The following is an 18,324-nucleotide window of genomic DNA, read 5'->3' as shown; positions in this document are numbered from 1 at the left end:
AGTTCAAAGGGCATCAGAACCTTGCACAACGTTGAAATCATTCTCCACTGCACTTGAGACAGGTGCATTCCACCTACTATATCGTGCTCAATTGTATAGGCTTGAATGGCCTTTTGCTGCTCCTCCAACCTCTGAAGCATATAGAGGGTTGAATTCCACCTCGTTACCACTTCTTGCTTCAGATGATGGCAGGGCAGGTTCAGTAGTTTTTGGTGGTGCTCCAGTCTTCTGTACGTGGTGCCTGTACGCCGAAAGTGTCCCGCAATTTTTCTGGCCACCGACAGCATCTCTTGCACGCCCCTGTCGTTTTTTAAAAAATTCTGCACCACCAAATTCAAGGTATGTGCAAAACATGGGACGTGCTGGAATTTGCCCATATTTAATGCACACACAATATTGCTGGCATTGTCCGATGCCACAAATCCACAGGAGAGTCCAATTGGGGTAAGCCATTCCGCGATGATCTTCCTCAGTTGCCGTAAGAGGTTTTCAGCTGTGTGTGTATTCTGGAAAGCGATGATACAAAGCGTAGCCTGCCTAGGAAAGAGTTGGCGTTTGCGAGATGCTGCTACTGGTGCCGCCGCTGCTGTTCTTGCGGCGGGAGTCCATACATCTACCCAGTGGGCTGTCACAGTCATATAGTCCTGACCCTGCCCTGCTCCACTTGTCCACATGTCCGTGGTTAAGTGGACATTGGGTACAACTGCATTTTTTAGGACACTGGTGAGTCTTTTTCTGACGTCCGTGTACATTCTCGGTATCGCCTGCCTAGAGAAGCGGAACCTAGATGGTATTTGGTAACGGGGGCACACTGCCTCAATAAATTGTCTAGTTCCCTGTGAACTAACGGCGGATACCGGACGCACGTCTAACACCAACATAGTTGTCAAGGACTCAGTTATCCGCTTTGCAGTAGGATGACTGCTGTGATATTTCATCTTCCTCGCAAAGGACTGTTGAACAGTCAATTGCTTACTGGAAGTAGTACAAGTGGGCTTACGACTTCCCCTCTGGGATGACCATCGACTCCCAGCGGCAACAACAGCAGCGCCAGCAGCAGTAGGCGTTACACGCAAGGATGCATCGGAGGAATCCCAGGCAGGAGAGGACTCGTCAGAATTGCCAGTGACATGGCCTGCAGGACTATTGGCATTCCTGGGGAAGGAGGAAATTGACACTGAGGGAGTTGGTGGGGTGGTTTGCGTGAGCTTGGTTACAAGAGGAAGGGATTTACTGGTCAGTGGACTGCTTCCGCTGTCACCCAAAGTTTTTGAACTTGTCACTGACTTATTATGAATGCGCTGCAGGTGACGTATAAGGGAGGATGTTCCGAGGTGGTTAACGTCCTTACCCCTACTTATTACAGCTTGACAAAGGGAACACACGGCTTGACACCTGTTGTCCGCATTTCTGGTGAAATACCTCCACACCGAAGAGCTGATTTTTTTGGTATTTTCACCTGGCATGTCAACGGCCATATTCCTCCCACGGACAACAGGTGTCTCCCCGGGTGCCTGACTTAAACAAACCACCTCACCATCAGAATCCTCCTGGTCAATTTCCTCCCCAGCGCCAGCAACACCCATATCCTCCTCATCCTGGTGTACTTCAACACTGACATCTTCAATCTGACTATCAGGAACTGGACTGCGGGTGCTCCTTCCAGCACTTGCAGGGGGCGTGCAAATGGTGGAAGGCGCATGCTCTTCACGTCCAGTGTTGGGAAGGTCAGGCATCGCAACCGACACAATTGGACTCTCCTTGTGGATTTGGGATTTCGAAGAATGCACAGTTCTTTGCTGTGCTGCTTTTGCCAGCTTGAGTCTTTTCATTTTTCTAGCGAGAGGCTGAGTGCTTCCATCCTCATGTGAAGCTGAACCACTAGCCATGAACATAGGCCAGGGCCTCAGCCGTTCCTTGCCACTCCGTGTGGTAAATGGCATATTGGCAAGTTTACGCTTCTCCTCCGACAATTTTATTTTAGGTTTTGGAGTCCTTTTTTTACTGATATTTGGTGTTTTGGATTTGACATGCTCTGTACTATGACATTGGGCATCGGCCTTGGCAGACGACGTTGCTGGCATTTCATCGTCTCGGCCATGACTAGTGGCAGCAGCTTCAGCACGAGGTGGAAGTGGATCTTGATCTTTCCCTAATTTTGGAACCTCAACATTTTTGTTCTCCATATTTTAATAGGCACAACTAAAAGGCACCTCAGGTAAACAATGGAGATGGATGGATTGGATACTAGTATACAATTATGGACGGGCTGCCGAGTGCCGACACAGAGGTAGCCACAGCCGTGAACTACCGCACTGTACTGTGTCTGCTGCTAATATATAGACTGGTTGATAAAGAGATAGTATACTCGTAACTAGTATGTATGTATAAAGAAAGAAAAAAAAACCACGGTTAGGTGGTATATACAATTATGGACGGGCTGCCGAGTGCCGACACAGAGGTAGCCACAGCCGTGAACTACCGCACTGTACTGTGTCTGCTGCTAATATATAGACTGGTTGATAAAGAGATAGTATACTCGTAACTAGTATGTATGTATAAAGAAAGAAAAAAAAACCACGGTTAGGTGGTATATACAATTATGGACGGGCTGCCGAGTGCCGACACAGAGGTAGCCACAGCCGTGAACTACCGCACTGTACTGTGTCTGCTGCTAATATAGACTGGTTGATAAAGAGATAGTATACTCGTAACTAGTATGTATGTATAAAGAAAGAAAAAAAAACCACGGTTAGGTGGTATATACAATTATGGATGGGCTGCCGAGTGCCGACACAGAGGTAGCCACAGCCGTGAACTACCGCACTGTACTGTGTCTGCTGCTAATATATAGACTGGTTGATAAAGAGATAGTATACTCGTAACTAGTATGTATGTATAAAGAAAGAAAAAAAAACCACGGTTAGGTGGTATATACAATTATGGACGGGCTGCCGAGTGCCGACACAGAGGTAGCCACAGCCGTGAACTACCGCACTGTACTGTGTCTGCTGCTAATATATAGACTGGTTGATAAAGAGATAGTATACTCGTAACTAGTATGTATGTATAAAGAAAGAAAAAAAAACCACGGTTAGGTGGTATATACAATTATGGACGGGCTGCCGAGTGCCGACACAGAGGTAGCCACAGCCGTGAACTACCGCACTGTACTGTGTCTGCTGCTAATATAGACTGGTTGATAAAGAGATAGTATACTCGTAACTAGTATGTATGTATAAAGAAAGAAAAAAAAACCACGGTTAGGTGGTATATACAATTATGGACGGGCTGCCGAGTGCCGACACAGAGGTAGCCACAGCCGTGAACTACCGCACTGTACTGTGTCTGCTGCTAATATATAGACTGGTTGATAAAGAGATAGTATACTCGTAACTAGTATGTATGTATAAAGAAAGAAAAAAAAACCACGGTTAGGTGGTATATACAATTATGGACGGGCTGCCGAGTGCCGACACAGAGGTAGCCACAGCCGTGAACTACCGCACTGTACTGTGTCTGCTGCTAATATATAGACTGGTTGATAAAGAGATAGTATACTCGTAACTAGTATGTATGTATAAAGAAAGAAAAAAAAACCACGGTTAGGTGGTATATACAATTATGGACGGGCTGCCGAGTGCCGACACAGAGGTAGCCACAGCCGTGAACTACCGCACTGTACTGTGTCTGCTGCTAATATATAGACTGGTTGATAAAGAGATAGTATACTCGTAACTAGTATGTATGTATAAAGAAAGAAAAAAAAAACACGGTTAGGTGGTATATACAATTATGGACGGGCTGCCGAGTGCTGACACAGAGGTAGCCACAGCCGTGAACTACCGCACTGTACTGTGTCTGCTGCTAATATATAGACTGGTTGATAAAGAGATAGTATACTCGTAACTAGTATGTATGTATAAAGAAAGAAAAAAAAAACCACGGTTAGGTGGTATATACAATTATGGACGGGCTGCCGAGTGCCGACACAGAGGTAGCCACAGCCGTGAACTACCGCACTGTACTGTGTCTGCTGCTAATATAGACTGGTTGATAAAGAGATAGTATACTCGTAACTAGTATGTATGTATAAAGAAAGAAAAAAAAACCACGGTTAGGTGGTATATACAATTATGGACGGGCTGCCGAGTGCCGACACAGAGGTAGCCACAGCCGTGAACTACCGCACTGTACTGTGTCTGCTGCTAATATATAGACTGGTTGATAAAGAGATAGTATACTCGTAACTAGTATGTATGTATAAAGAAAGAAAAAAAAACCACGGTTAGGTGGTATATACAATTATGGACGGGCTGCCGAGTGCCGACACAGAGGTAGCCACAGCCGTGAACTACCGCACTGTACTGTGTCTGCTGCTAATATATAGACTGGTTGATAAAGAGATAGTATACTCGTAACTAGTATGTATGTATAAAGAAAGAAAAAAAAACCACGGTTAGGTGGTATATACAATTATGGACGGGCTGCCGAGTGCCGACACAGAGGTAGCCACAGCCGTGAACTACCGCACTGTACTGTGTCTGCTGCTAATATATAGACTGGTTGATAAAGAGATAGTATACTCGTAACTAGTATGTATGTATAAAGAAAGAAAAAAAAACCACGGTTAGGTGGTATATACAATTATGGACGGGCTGCCGAGTGCCGACACAGAGGTAGCCACAGCCGTGAACTACCGCACTGTACTGTGTCTGCTGCTAATATATAGACTGGTTGATAAAGAGATAGTATACTCGTAACTAGTATGTATGTATAAAGAAAGAAAAAAAAACCACGGTTAGGTGGTATATACAATTATGGACGGGCTGCCGAGTGCCGACACAGAGGTAGCCACAGCCGTGAACTACCGCACTGTACTGTGTCTGCTGCTAATATAGACTGGTTGATAAAGAGATAGTATACTACTAATATTATATATACTGGTGGTCAGGTCACTGGTCACTAGTCACACTGGCAGTGGCACTCCTGCAGCAAAAGTGTGCACTGTTTAATTTTAATATAATATTATGTACTCCTGGCTCCTGCTATAACCTATAACTGGCACTGCTGTAGTGCTCCCCAGTCTCCCCCACAATTATAAGCTGTGTGAGCTGAGCAGTCAGACAGATATATAATATATATAGATGATGCAGCACACTGGCCTGAGCCTGAGCAGTGCACACAGATATGGTATGTGACTGACTGAGTCACTGTGTGTATCGCTTTTTTCAGGCAGAGAACGGATATATTAAATAAACTGCACTGTGTGTCTGGTGGTCACTCACTATATAATATATTATGTACTCCTGGCTCCTGCTATAACCTATAACTGGCACTGCAGTAGTGCTCCCCAGTCTCCCCCACAATTATAAGCTGTGTGAGCTGAGCAGTCAGACAGATATATATAATATTATTTATATATAGATAATAGATGATGCAGCACACTGGCCTGAGCCTGAGCAGTGCACACAGATATGGTATGTGACTGAGTCACTGTGTGCTGTGTATCGCTTTTTTCAGGCAGAGAACGGATTATAAATAAAACTGGTGGTCACTGGTCACTATCAGCAAAACTCTGCACTGTACTGAGTACTCCTAATGCTCCCCAAAATTAGTAAATCAAGTGTCTCTCTAATCTATTCTAAACGGAGAGGACGCCAGCCACGTCCTCTCCCTATCAATCTCAATGCACGTGTGAAAATGGCGGCGACGCGCGGCTCCTTATATAGAATCCGAGTCTCGCGATAGAATCCGAGCCTCGCGAGAATCCGACAGCGTCATGATGACGTTCGGGCGCGCTCGGGTTAACCGAGCAAGGCGGGAAGATCCGAGTCGCTCGGACCCGTGAAAAAAAACATGAAGTTCTGGCGGGTTCGGATTCAGAGAAACCGAACCCGCTCATCTCTACACTGTAATACTAGAAGCTATAGAAAAGTATATATATTATTGTATATATCAGTACAGAGCGGTGTAACTGTGACCCATGTGTGTCCTGACAAGCAGTATAGAAGCTAGAGAAAAGTATATATAATATTACTGTATATCAGTACAAAGCGGTGTAACTGTGACAAATGTGTCCTGACAAGCAGTATAGAAGCTATAGAAAAGTATATACAGTATATTATTGTATATATCAGTACAGAGCGGTGTAACTGTGACACGTGTCCTGACAAGCAGTATAGAAGCTATAGAAAAGTATATATATTATTGTATATATCAGTACAGAGCGGTGTAACTGTGACCCATGTGTGTCCTGACAAGCAGTATAGAAGCTATAGAAAATAAGAGAAGTATATATATTATTGTATATATCAGTACAGACAGAGCGGTGTAACTGTGACCCATGTGTCCTGACAAGCAGTATAGAAGCTATAGAAAAGTATATATATATTACTGTATATCAGTACAGAGCGGTGTAACTGTGACCCATGTGTCCTGACAAGCAGTATAGAAGCTATAGAAAAGTATATATATTATTGTATATATCAGTACAGAGCAGTGTATCTGTGACCATGTGTCCTGACAAGCAGTATAGAAGCTATAGAAAAGTATATATTATATACTGGTGGTCCCCAGTCCCCACAATGCAGCACACTGATCAGATATTTGCAGCACACTGAGCACAGATATGGAGCGTTTTCAGGCAGAGAACGTAGATATTTTCAGCACACTGAGCACAGATTATTTGCAGCACACTGAACACAGATATTTTCAGTATACTGAGCACAGATTTTGGAGCTTTTCAGGGAGAGAACACAGCCATGTCCTCTCCGTTCAATCTCCAAAGCACGAGTGAAAATGACGGCGACGCGCGGCTCCTTATATAGAATACGAATCTCGCGAGAATCCGACAGCGGGATGATGACGTTCGGGCGCGTTCTGGTTAACCGAGCAAGGCGGGAAGATCCGAGGCTGCCTCGGAACCGTGTAAAATAGGTAAAGTTCGGGGGGGTTCGGATCCCGAGGAACCGAACCCGCTCATCTCTAATATATATATATATATATATATATATATATATATATACATCCACCAGATCCGGCACTCCTATTGTCCCAGTGTAGAAACTTGCCAGGTGCCCTCCGTGACGGCCGTGTTGCAACGGCCCACAATATCCACACACCACTCGGCGGCACTCCGGACAAATAAAATGAAGACTACAAAGTCATCTTGGATTAAATCGACGTTTCAGTGCTCGGCGGCACTTTTATCAAGATTATGCTGTCTGATAATCTTGATAAAAGTGCCGCCGAGCACTGAAACGTCGATTTAATCCAAGATGACTTTGTAGTCTTCATTTTATTTGTCCGGAGTGCCGCCGAGTGGTGTGTGGATATATATATATATATATATATATAAATTCCTATGGTCGGCACTCACATAAGTCCAATATTGAAAACTTGCCACGGTGCTGCATCAAAGAAGAAGCATATAGATAAACCCACGGATGGCACTCGCTGGACTTGAAATAAATGCATGGACACGGTCCTTTATCAACGTTTCAGGGTTTTTTCAACCCGTCATCAGGATATATATATCCTGATGATGGGTTGAAATAAACCTGAAACGTTGATAAAGGACCGTGTCCATTCACTTATTTCAAGTCCAGCGAGTGCCATCCATGGGTTAATATATATATATATATATATATATATATATATATATATAATCACAAAGGCGGCACTCACAAGACTTCAAATCAGGTGAAAAAGCGGTGAAAATTTTATCCATATAGTCACTATATAGACATTTATACAGACCCCCCCCCCCCCCCCCCTAAATATCCTGCGTTTGCCCCGGCGGGTGATCAGGTCATTACAGCACATCCATATGCACCACAATGCGCACGCGCATCGGACAACAACAATGGGGATCGCCGGTCAGTGACGGGATGGTGCAAAAAACACGTTTGCACGGGTGTTTGCAAGCTGATTGACAGGAGGAAACCGTTTGTGGGTGGTAACTGACCGTTTACTGGGAGCGTTCTGGAAAACGCAGGCATTCCCAAGCGTTTTCAGGGAGGGTGTCTGACGTCATCTCGATTGAATCAGCCTGATTCAATCGCACTGGAAGAGTAAGTCCTGGGCTGCGCAGAGACTGCACACAAAATTTTAGCAGCTCGGCGTACACATAGCATCGCACACTTGCACAGTGAAAATACACTCCCCCTCTAGGCGGAGGTTATCTGAACGCAGGACAGCAAAAAACGCAGCCCAGCGCTCAGATCTGAATGATCTCCCTAGTTTGAAAGTGATATGCCACAGAAGCAATGGTCATGTTAATGCGTATACTAAAGAAGAGCCCAGATCATTAACTTCGCTTGGAACAGACACTGGTGGTCATTCCAAGTTGTTCGCTTGCTGCTGATTTTCGCAGTGCAGCGATTAAGTAAAAAAACGGCAAAAATGCGCATGGTACGCAGCGTGCATGCACTAAGTACTTTCACACAAAACTTTGTAGATTTACACAAGCTCGAACGACGTTTTTTCATTGCTCTAGTGATCGTAGTGTGATTGACAGGAAGTGGGTGTTTCTGGGAAACTGGCCGTTTTCCGTGAGTGTGCTAAAAAACGCAGGCGTGCCAGGTAAAAACGCAGGAGTGGCTGGAGAAACAGGGGAGTGGCTGGCCGAACGCAGGGCGTGTTTGTTACGTCAAGCCAGGAACTAAACGGACTGAGATGATCGCAGTCTAGGAGTAGGTCTGGAGCTACTCAGATACTGCAAGGAATTATTTAGTAGCAGTTCTGCTAATCTTTAGTTCGCTATTCTGCTAAGCTAAGATACACTCCCAGAGGGCAGCGGCCTAGCGTTTGCAATGCTGCTAAATGCAGCTAGCGAGCGAACAACTCGGAATGAGGGCCACTGTCAGGTGCAGACAAAGGACAGCCAGAAAACAAAGGAAAGTAGACAATAGGCAAGTAGTAGCACAAAAGAGTAAAAGGGATTCATGCAAGAGAGAAAAAAAGAAGAGGAAGAGTCGTCTTGTAATAGTTTGTACAAGAGGCAATGCAGGTTCACACATGAGGGAATGTAAGGGCCACAAAAAAGGCAATGTAAGGACCACCCAAGAGTCAATGTAAGGAGCATCCAAGAGGCAACACAAGGCCCCACAAGAGGCAATGAATGGTCCACACAAGGGGAAATATAAGTACCACACAAGGCGCAATATAAGGACCACACACACAGCAATGTAAAGATCACATGAGACAATATAAGACTCACACAAGAGGCAATACAGGGAACTATGCAAGGCCCTACGAGAGGCAATGGAGGACCACAAAAGACAATATAAGACTCAGACAAGAAGCAATGCAAGGCCCCACTAGAAACTATGCAAGGCCTTACAAGAGGCAATGGAGGACCACACAAGAGGCAATGCAGGGAGCCCCAATATGCACGTCCCTACAAGAGGCAATGGAGGACCACACAATAGGCAATGCAAGAAACACACAGGAAAGGGATTGCAGGGTCACACAATAACCAATGTAACCATACAAGGAATCGGGTAAGCCAAAATGAGAGAGGGGAGCAGATTAGCGGGGACAGAGAAAAGGTGTGCGGAAACGTCCTTGTGTGTAAATTTGAGGCATGAGAAAATAAATGATGACACAATGCTACAGACAGTATAGGTAAAATCTTGCACATGTAGGACTGCTCCAAAGTGGACTGTAGGCAAAGTAAGTAGGCTCCTTTAGGGTGACTCTTTCTGCATTGCACTTTGTGCATACATCTCCCTAAAACACCTGTGGTGTAACAACCTGTGGTAAATGCGCAGTTAGTGCCAATCTTCACATCAAAGGGTGTGGCCACTGTGAGACCGTATAAGTTGTAGGGAAGTAGGTGACACTCTTCCGAGTGAAACCTTCCATAATCACCAAGTGCTTATGTTGCTCTCTGCATCTCTAAACATGTGTTACATCAGCTGTAGCTGTTGTGAGACCTCTCTGAGAGGTAAGCTGACCGGTATCCAGACTCTGGGTCGACACCACTTATGTCGACACCCATTGGTCGACAGTGAATAGGCCAAAACTATAAATATGTCGACATGACCATTAGGTCGACATGAACGTGCAAAAAGGTCAACAAGAGTTTTCACATTTTTTTCTTTTTTTGAACGTTTTTATACTTAATGATCCCCGTGGACTATGATTGGAAATAGTAATCTGTGCTGAGCGCAGCAGTAGTGGAGTGAGGCACCTTGCCCAAAGCATGGCGAGCGAAGTGAACCTTACGAGGGCACACTATGCACTAATTGGGGTTCCCGGACACTTTAAAAAGAAAACGACACAAAAAAACATGAAAAACTCATGTCAACCTTTTTTCATGTCGGCCTTGTATATGTCGACCTAATGGCCATGTCGACCTATTTCTAGTGTCGACCTAGCCACGGTTGACCCTGAATCCCATACCTAGTTGACCCCTACTATAGGGCTACTGTCCGTATGACTAGGGGGTCATATGTGTACCTCACCTAGACACAGGGAAACATATGACCCCACTAGTCACATAAACAGTAGCCCTATAGCAGGGGTCAACTTCCCTCCAAGAGCTGGACACAACCCCCTCTTTTCCACAATTCTGCAGCTCCTGAACACTCAGGTGCACTGCACTGAGCACTAGAGACATATTAATTGGTATATCAGAAACTTCCATGAAGTCAGAGGCAAAAGAGGGATAACAATGGGCAAGAGCCAGACAACGCCTATCTCGTATTTCTCCTGATTTTTACTGGACTGTTCCGATGTATTAAAGGAAAAAATAACACAAATAGCATAATCAGTCGCAAAGATAAGTGTCAAAAATTATAAATTACAGTACTATCAATTATTAATCCAATGATCACTTGGGAAGATCTCATAAGAGCATGCTGCTCCCTAACAAACAACTCTGAATTGTTTAAGAAAAATGGATAAATATAGTGATATAATATTCATTAAAAGAAAGCACATAAACAAAAATATATCAATTTATTTAATATTCTCATTAAAAAATGTAAAATAGATAAGTAAAATCAATAGATGGATGATATCCTCCAAGAGCAACAGAAGTCCAAATAGTTAATGTAGCATATTGGTAAATCTGAACTAAGAACAGTTCCACTCCAATGTAAAGGCCCATATAGACGGGCTGATGCAGGAGAGATGTGTGCTGAGCGAACCGCTCAGCACACATCTCTCCCGCCGCTCAGCACAGTGCGATCTGTGCTGAGCGTGCGGGGGGGAGACGGGGAGACGGGGGGGGGGGGGAGGGCGCTCATTTCACCCAGTGGGTGAAATGAGCGACCCGCTAGATTGGCCTGCACTGCAGCAGAAGCGATAGCGATGCGTGGGGCTGCGCATCGCTATCGCTGTAGGGGGTACACACGGAGCGATAATGCTCAAATTCTAAGCAATCTAATCAGATTGCTTAGAATATCGCTCCGTGAGTACCCCCCTTAAGAGTCTTTAGTAATGCTGGAGGTTACAATTCCTCAGTTCAGTATCAACATTCAGTTGAACCTTAAAAGGAGATCACAGCTTTACCATTTGTGTAAGCCTGCTGACTGGTATTGCCAGATAAAGCCCAGTGTAATGAAGCAGTCACTTAACAGTCCTTTTGTGAGATCTGCACTGTATGAAACAATAAGGCCTGCTATGCTCGACCTCCCCTGGTAGCAGCTGTAACCCACAGGAAAGACAGCCGGCAGTTCTCTTACCCTAGCTGGAGTCCGGCACTGTGGTATAGATGATCCATGTGATGACAGCAGGGAGGGAGAACCCAGCCATTCAAGCAATACAGCGGGTGGGCAAAGGTACTCTGTAACAGGCAATCTTCAAAAGCAGGGTTCCAGAGGGTTCATCCACAAGCACCCTTACACGCCTCTCAGCCGTATCTTTATTGTTGGAGGTGACCTCTGTGTTAAAGAGGAGACGATGGAGAGGGGGTAAGTTGCTTTATTCAGTCCTGCCCTCCTCAATGTAAAAATGTGAATTGCAGCATTAGCAGGAGGGCAGGGCTACGATTATGCAATTTACCAAGAATCATGGCATCCTAATGTAGTCTTTGTGCTGAATTAGAGATAGTGGTATGATGATGAGAAAAGTATGATGGAGAAGTATGATGGCTACAATATTTGCATGGTGAACAAATATGGCATTAAAAACAATGTAGAGTATTTATTGGATAATTGTACCTTAAATGTAAGGGTAAGGTGGGCAACATTTGTGCTACGAGCAGCTCATTCTCCTGCTTAGAGTGGGGAGTAAAGCAAAAATACCAAGTAACTTCACTTCTTGGTACTGTGTAACCAGTGGCGTACAGTATGTCCCCCTCCTGTTTCTACCTGTGGTATCTATAATGGGTGTAGAGTGTGCGGTGCACATGGGCCCCCAGGGTCCAAGGGGGCCCACACCTTATGTGAGGCGATTGACAGATAGCCAGTTAAAACATAGGCATTAGGTCGACAGTCAAAAGTCCAACAGGGTCAGAAGTCTGACAGGGTCAAAGTCTGACAAAAGTCCAGCAGTCAAAAGGTTGACACGTTTTTTAGTCATTTTTCATGCTTTTACAACTTTTTTTTACATTTACTGTCCACATCACAAACTATTAACTTTTGCCTGTGAAGCAAGCCCGTGAGGGGATGAATGTCAACAAATTTTGGGGAATGTTTTTTAAAAAAACACAAAATAACACCCCCCCCCCCCAAAAAAAAATTAGTCAACATTTTGACCCTGTCGACTTTATGACTGTCAACCTTTTGTCTCTGTCGGCCTTTACTGTCGACCTTTTAACTGTCGGACTTTTGACCCTGTCTGACTTTTGAACCTGTTGGACTTTTGAACCTGTTGGACTTTTAATCATTGACCTAATGACTGTTTATAGTCTACCTATAGGCCCTCATTCCTAGTTGATCGCTCGCAAGGCGAATTTAGCAGAGTTGCTCACGCTAAGCCTACGCCTACTGGGAGTGTATCTTAGCTTCTTAAAATTGCGACCGATGTATTCGCAATATTGCGATTACAAACTACTTAGCAGTTTCAGAGTAGCTTCAGACTTACTCGGCATCTGCGATCAGTTCAGTGCTTGTCGTTCCTGGTTTGACGTCATAAACACACCCAGCGTTCGCCCAGACACTCCCCCGTTTCTCCGGCCACTCCTGCGTTTTTTCCGGAAACGGTAGCGTTTTTATCCACACGCCCCTAAAATGCCGTGTTTCCGCCCAGTAACACCCATTTCCTGTCAATCACACTACGATCGCCGGAGCGAAGAAAAAGCCGTGAGTAAAAATACTATCTTCATTGTAAAATTACTTGGCGCAGTCGCAGTGCGATTATTGCGCATGCGTACTAAGCGGAATTTCACTGCGATGCGATGAAAATTACCGAGCGAACGACTCGGAATGAGGGCCATAGTGCGGTGGCCATTTTCTAGGAGTTTTGTGGATGTACAGAAAGGAAAGCTGTTAAAATGGCTGCCACGCCATTTTCCTGTAGATTTGTGTATGCACAATGGAGTCTGTGCCCCCTAGTGCTAATTCTCTATTGCTATGCCAGGCACCGGTTGCAGAGGAGGGGGCCCGGCCGGAGGAAGTTGCACACGCAAAATGCGCAGAGATTTTTACTTTTGCTCCCAACTCAGAATAAGTCATTTGGTTTTTAAATTTAAAGGGGACTGCAAATGCCTAGCTTGTCTAGGCAATTGCAGCCACCCTTAAGTCTGAAGTTTGTAGCTGCCACTGCTGCAGATAGAACATTATTTACTCCCACTTAGGGTTCTGCTATAATTGCTGTTTAAGGCATATCCAATGTCATGAGATGGTTAACAGCTTTGCATTTTCCACTTCAATTTGCTTATCCCGTTGGACAATGTTATTGACGACATCAAACTACATTTTGAATAAAGTTTTAATAATACAGTATGTACAGTACCACTATTCATAATATCCTATTATTTGATTCATGTTGCATTAATCCTTTATTTCTATACCTGGAAAATAGCAAAGCAGGTTATTTAGATTTGTACAGAGCCGGCCCTAGGCATAAGCAACCTAGGCAAATGACTAGGGCATTTGGAATGCCAAGGGGCAGAAGCAGCCTCTGCTAATTAAAAGGATATGCAGCATGCCTATATTCTGTGTGACTGCGGCTCTATCTGCATACGAAATGCATTGCTAATGTCCGGCATTATGTGTATAAGGTGTACTACAGTACTTTGTAACGTATAGAAAGGGCACTACTGTGTGGTCTAAAATGAATAAAGAGCAATATGATGTGCTGTAATGTGAATAAGGGACACTACTGGGAGGAGTAACGTGGTACTACTGTGTGATGTAACGTGAATAAGACACTATTGCATTATACAGTATAGTGTGAATAAAGGTGCAGTACTGTGTGGCGTAATTTCAAGTTCAACTGGGGGTATTATTGCATTGCCATGGCCTTTCCCAGCAAGAAGACGCACCATTTTGCGGTGCGCACCGAATCTGCACACTGTTCCTATTTAAAATATAGGGGGTAGGAGCACCAAAATGAGGAATGCTATGGGTGAGGGGTGATGGTGCTGGGAAAGGGGTACAGGGTCAGAGGCGGAACTAGCATCTGTGCAAGGGGGCACCAGCCAAAACCTTGCCTAGGGCATCATATTGGTTAGGGATGGCTCTGGATTTGTATATAGGCTTTCTTTTCCCAAGATAAATGCAAGCCAAGAATGTGCAAAGGAAGCAAGCTCGGCCATCTAGCTGTGTAGGATGTATGCACAGGTGTACAGAGCCATTTATCTGTGTAAGTGTAGGGAAAATGAGAAGTGGAAGGAAAAAAAGAGGTTAATTGAAAGCAGTAGGTAGAACTACAGATTGTGCATTGCAAATAGATGGCATGTGTGTGATTCCAAGCATATTTCAATGTAAAAAGAGCATCTAGGCATGGATTCATATTCTATTTCCCAAATGAAGAGAAAATTAATATTTTATGTGAATCTGCATGTATTTTTATTAATTAAAGCATCACATAAGTGCTCCTGTACAGACACAAAAATTCAGAATTCTTATACGTGTTTGTTGTACACAAGAATATGGGGACCCTATTCATTTATCTCTGTCCCCAAGTCCTCTATAATGGCTACAATTTTAAACCTTGTTCTAAAAAAATAGATTTTGTAATAAAGGGTCCACAGTAAAGCTGGAAAGGTTCACGTTTGTACCAGTAGCTTCAGCAGCAAGCAGGGTACAGTTGACAAAGAGAGAGCGGTGTTAAAACGTGAACATGGTGCTCAGGTGCAAAGAGTCCCATTTGAGGAAGCTTTGGCCCAGTAGAAGCATGGGGTTGCCCTGAGAACTTGGAGACCTTTACTTATAATGCCTCTAGCAGGAGCTGCCAGCTGTCTGCTGGGGATGTTTTGCATTTTCTAATAGGGAGAGAGAGGCCCACAATAGCTTCCTTAGTGACATTCAAAGTCCATTGACAGTGACACCACATTTTTGGAACCTGTGGGAGAAACTTTGGATCAGCTGCTTCTGTGGGTATTTCAAGCAAGTCCGTGTGTGGTACCCCATATGTTGATGTAGGCACAGATAAATTACAGTAGGTGTAGAGACAGTACTGTATATCTAAGATGACAGCTCCAGGGGATCTTGATTCGTCTCTGGCAAAGATTCCACAAGCTTTAGTCACCTTAAGCAGAGAGGTTAGCCCTATACACACAGTAAAATTACATAATTTGTCAGCCAGGGCTGGTGCTAGGGTTTAAAGCGCCCCCCTGCAAACTATAAATGTGTGACCTAACTCACATACTTTATCAAAGAGACACTGCACACCAGAGGAAATGCCACAAAAAAGGGGTGTGGTCTCACAAGAAAGAGGTGTGGCCACACAATAGTACCCCTCAATTCAAATGAAGCCACACAGTAGCACAATCTTATTCCCATTACACCACATGTAGTGCCCAATTCACATTACACCACACAGTAGTGTCCCTTAATCATGTTAGGACAAACAGTAGAGACCCTTATTCATGTTATTTCAGCAGTAGTACCCCTTATACATATTACGCCACACAGTAGTGCCCCTTATAGCTGCCTGTGGTCTGACATCTGGGATTTCCCTGTATCCTTGGGAAGTAACAGAAGGTGTGTAGTGGTGTGAGAACCCATGGCGCTAAAGGATTGAGGATGACACGTGGGGATGAAATGCAAATAAAATGTATGTTTAGAGCACAGACAGAAAAAAATCAAAATTACAAAATATACAAATTTATTGTGATGAATGGCAATAAAAACTGGGGTGATAGGCATACACCCAATTGGAGTAAAAACAATGTAGAGCAGTAAAGGTATAAAGGTAAAGTATCTGTGTGGTGTCCAAATAAGACATACCTGGTAAGTCAGATATGGAGCCATGGGGGTGTGGTTGCAGGGTGTCAAAGTCACCGTCCACTGCCGACGTGTTTCAAGCTGGATGCTCTTCATCAAGGCTTAGAGCCCAGCAGGGTTGAAACGCATCGGCAGCGGACAGTGACTTTGATCCCAGGAAGGACTTCAAACCAGACTGACTGGTGTATAAGCTCTGGAGCCCAGCAGAGTGTCTGTTTGGTAAATAGAATAATCAAGTAGATTTATTAAAGAGGTGTAAGAAGACATGAGCCCAGGGCAGGTCACTGTATGATGAAAATAATGATCACCAGATATAATATGGTAAATATAAACCATAGCAGCTCTTTAGCTATTACTAGAGAAACATGCAATTTTTCGGTTGATTGAGTATACTATGTTCTAAAAATACAATAACCTTCACAAAACACACATAGAATAAATAGCAAAACTGATTATTACTCAGCAGACTAGCTAAAGACTGATCAGTCATTTACTTTACAGTTAACACAAAGTTCTGTTGTTGGTGTTGAAAGTAGAGTGTATTGCCGCTACTGTAGGGAAGCTTCATTCCCTGTACCAAGATAGCCACCAAGGCTACTACTGAGCATGTGCAAAGCCATCTAAGGACAGTAGTCTCCACTTAGCTCCAGTAAGACCTGCGCTTACCTGCGATATAGACACTGATCCAGCATCATCCTGCACTTTATTACACCTAGTACCTACATACATTAACAGACTGGTGAGCTGTATGACACCACACTCCATTCAAGCTCAGCTCCGTCGGGTGCAAATAATCGCAATCTTGGCAAATTTGCACCTGTGACTTGTTCGCGGGATGAATGAGCATGGACACATCTATATTACACATTGCATCCTAGATGCGATATATCCTGTTACTTATCGGGTACATACCGGCATTAATAATGACGGTATGTACATAGAAATGCAATAAGTATTGCAAAGGTCAGCTCCCCTAATTAGTGCTGTCCTTTGCAATCACTGGACTTTCAGGTGTAGGACCCGGGAGTCCTACTGAGCATATGCAGTATGATGCGGGGGGTGCTGGGAGGGATCTGATTGGATCCCTCTCTGGGGGAATTGCAAAAAAAAGAATCCCATAGGCTGTTATCAGGTAATTAGCTGTTCTACCTGTTCTTCGCACGGTAGTTTCTGATTTTCACGGTTGTAACTATAAATAAGTGTTAAAAATTTGGTAAATCTATAGAGATGTAATTTGTAAACGTCTTAATGTAACTAAATATTAATCCATGGTTGGCGTTACCCGAGGAGCACCCGTAGCAGATACGGTAAACAGTGACAGGACCATTTTTGTCGTTTATTACATTCTACACACTGAAGATGCAATACAAATTTTGATCCGATTGTCCGTCTGGGTGTTATCATTAAAACAACACAAGCCACGCATCAGTAATGACGTCACTATGTCAACCCCTTTTCATTCCCTTAGGGTAGATTTATTAAAATTCTAATTACGTAGTTTTCCTATTTCCAACCTGGAGATTACCTATGTTAAATTTCAGTTTACTAACATATCGGAAAGTAAGAGAATTAGTGATGAGTGAGTGAGTGAGGACTTTCGCATTTAGATACGTATATATATATATATATATATATATATATATATATATATATTTGGCCCACATGGGATGAGATCTGTAGTGGGCAGTTTTGTAATGTGCAAGACAATGTTTACACCCTTTTTTCAGGGTTAGATAATGCAGGGGTTTATGTACTAAACCTTGGAGAGCGATAAAGTACCAACCAATCAGCTCCTGTCAGTTTACAGACTGTGTTTGAAAAATGACAGGAGGTGATTGGTTGGTACTTTATTACTCTCCAAGGCTTTATCCACTGGATAACGAACTTCAGATAAGCTTTTAAAAAATATTTTTTGGTATAAGTTTAATCTTATAGATTTTCACTTCTTATTGGAGTAGTTGTTATTAGAGATATGCAG

This window comes from Pseudophryne corroboree, chromosome 1, assembly GCF_028390025.1.
Source record: "Pseudophryne corroboree isolate aPseCor3 chromosome 1, aPseCor3.hap2, whole genome shotgun sequence".
In the NCBI taxonomy this organism is placed as follows: domain Eukaryota; kingdom Metazoa; phylum Chordata; class Amphibia; order Anura; family Myobatrachidae; genus Pseudophryne; species Pseudophryne corroboree.
Note: the sequence above shows the minus strand (reverse complement) of the source record.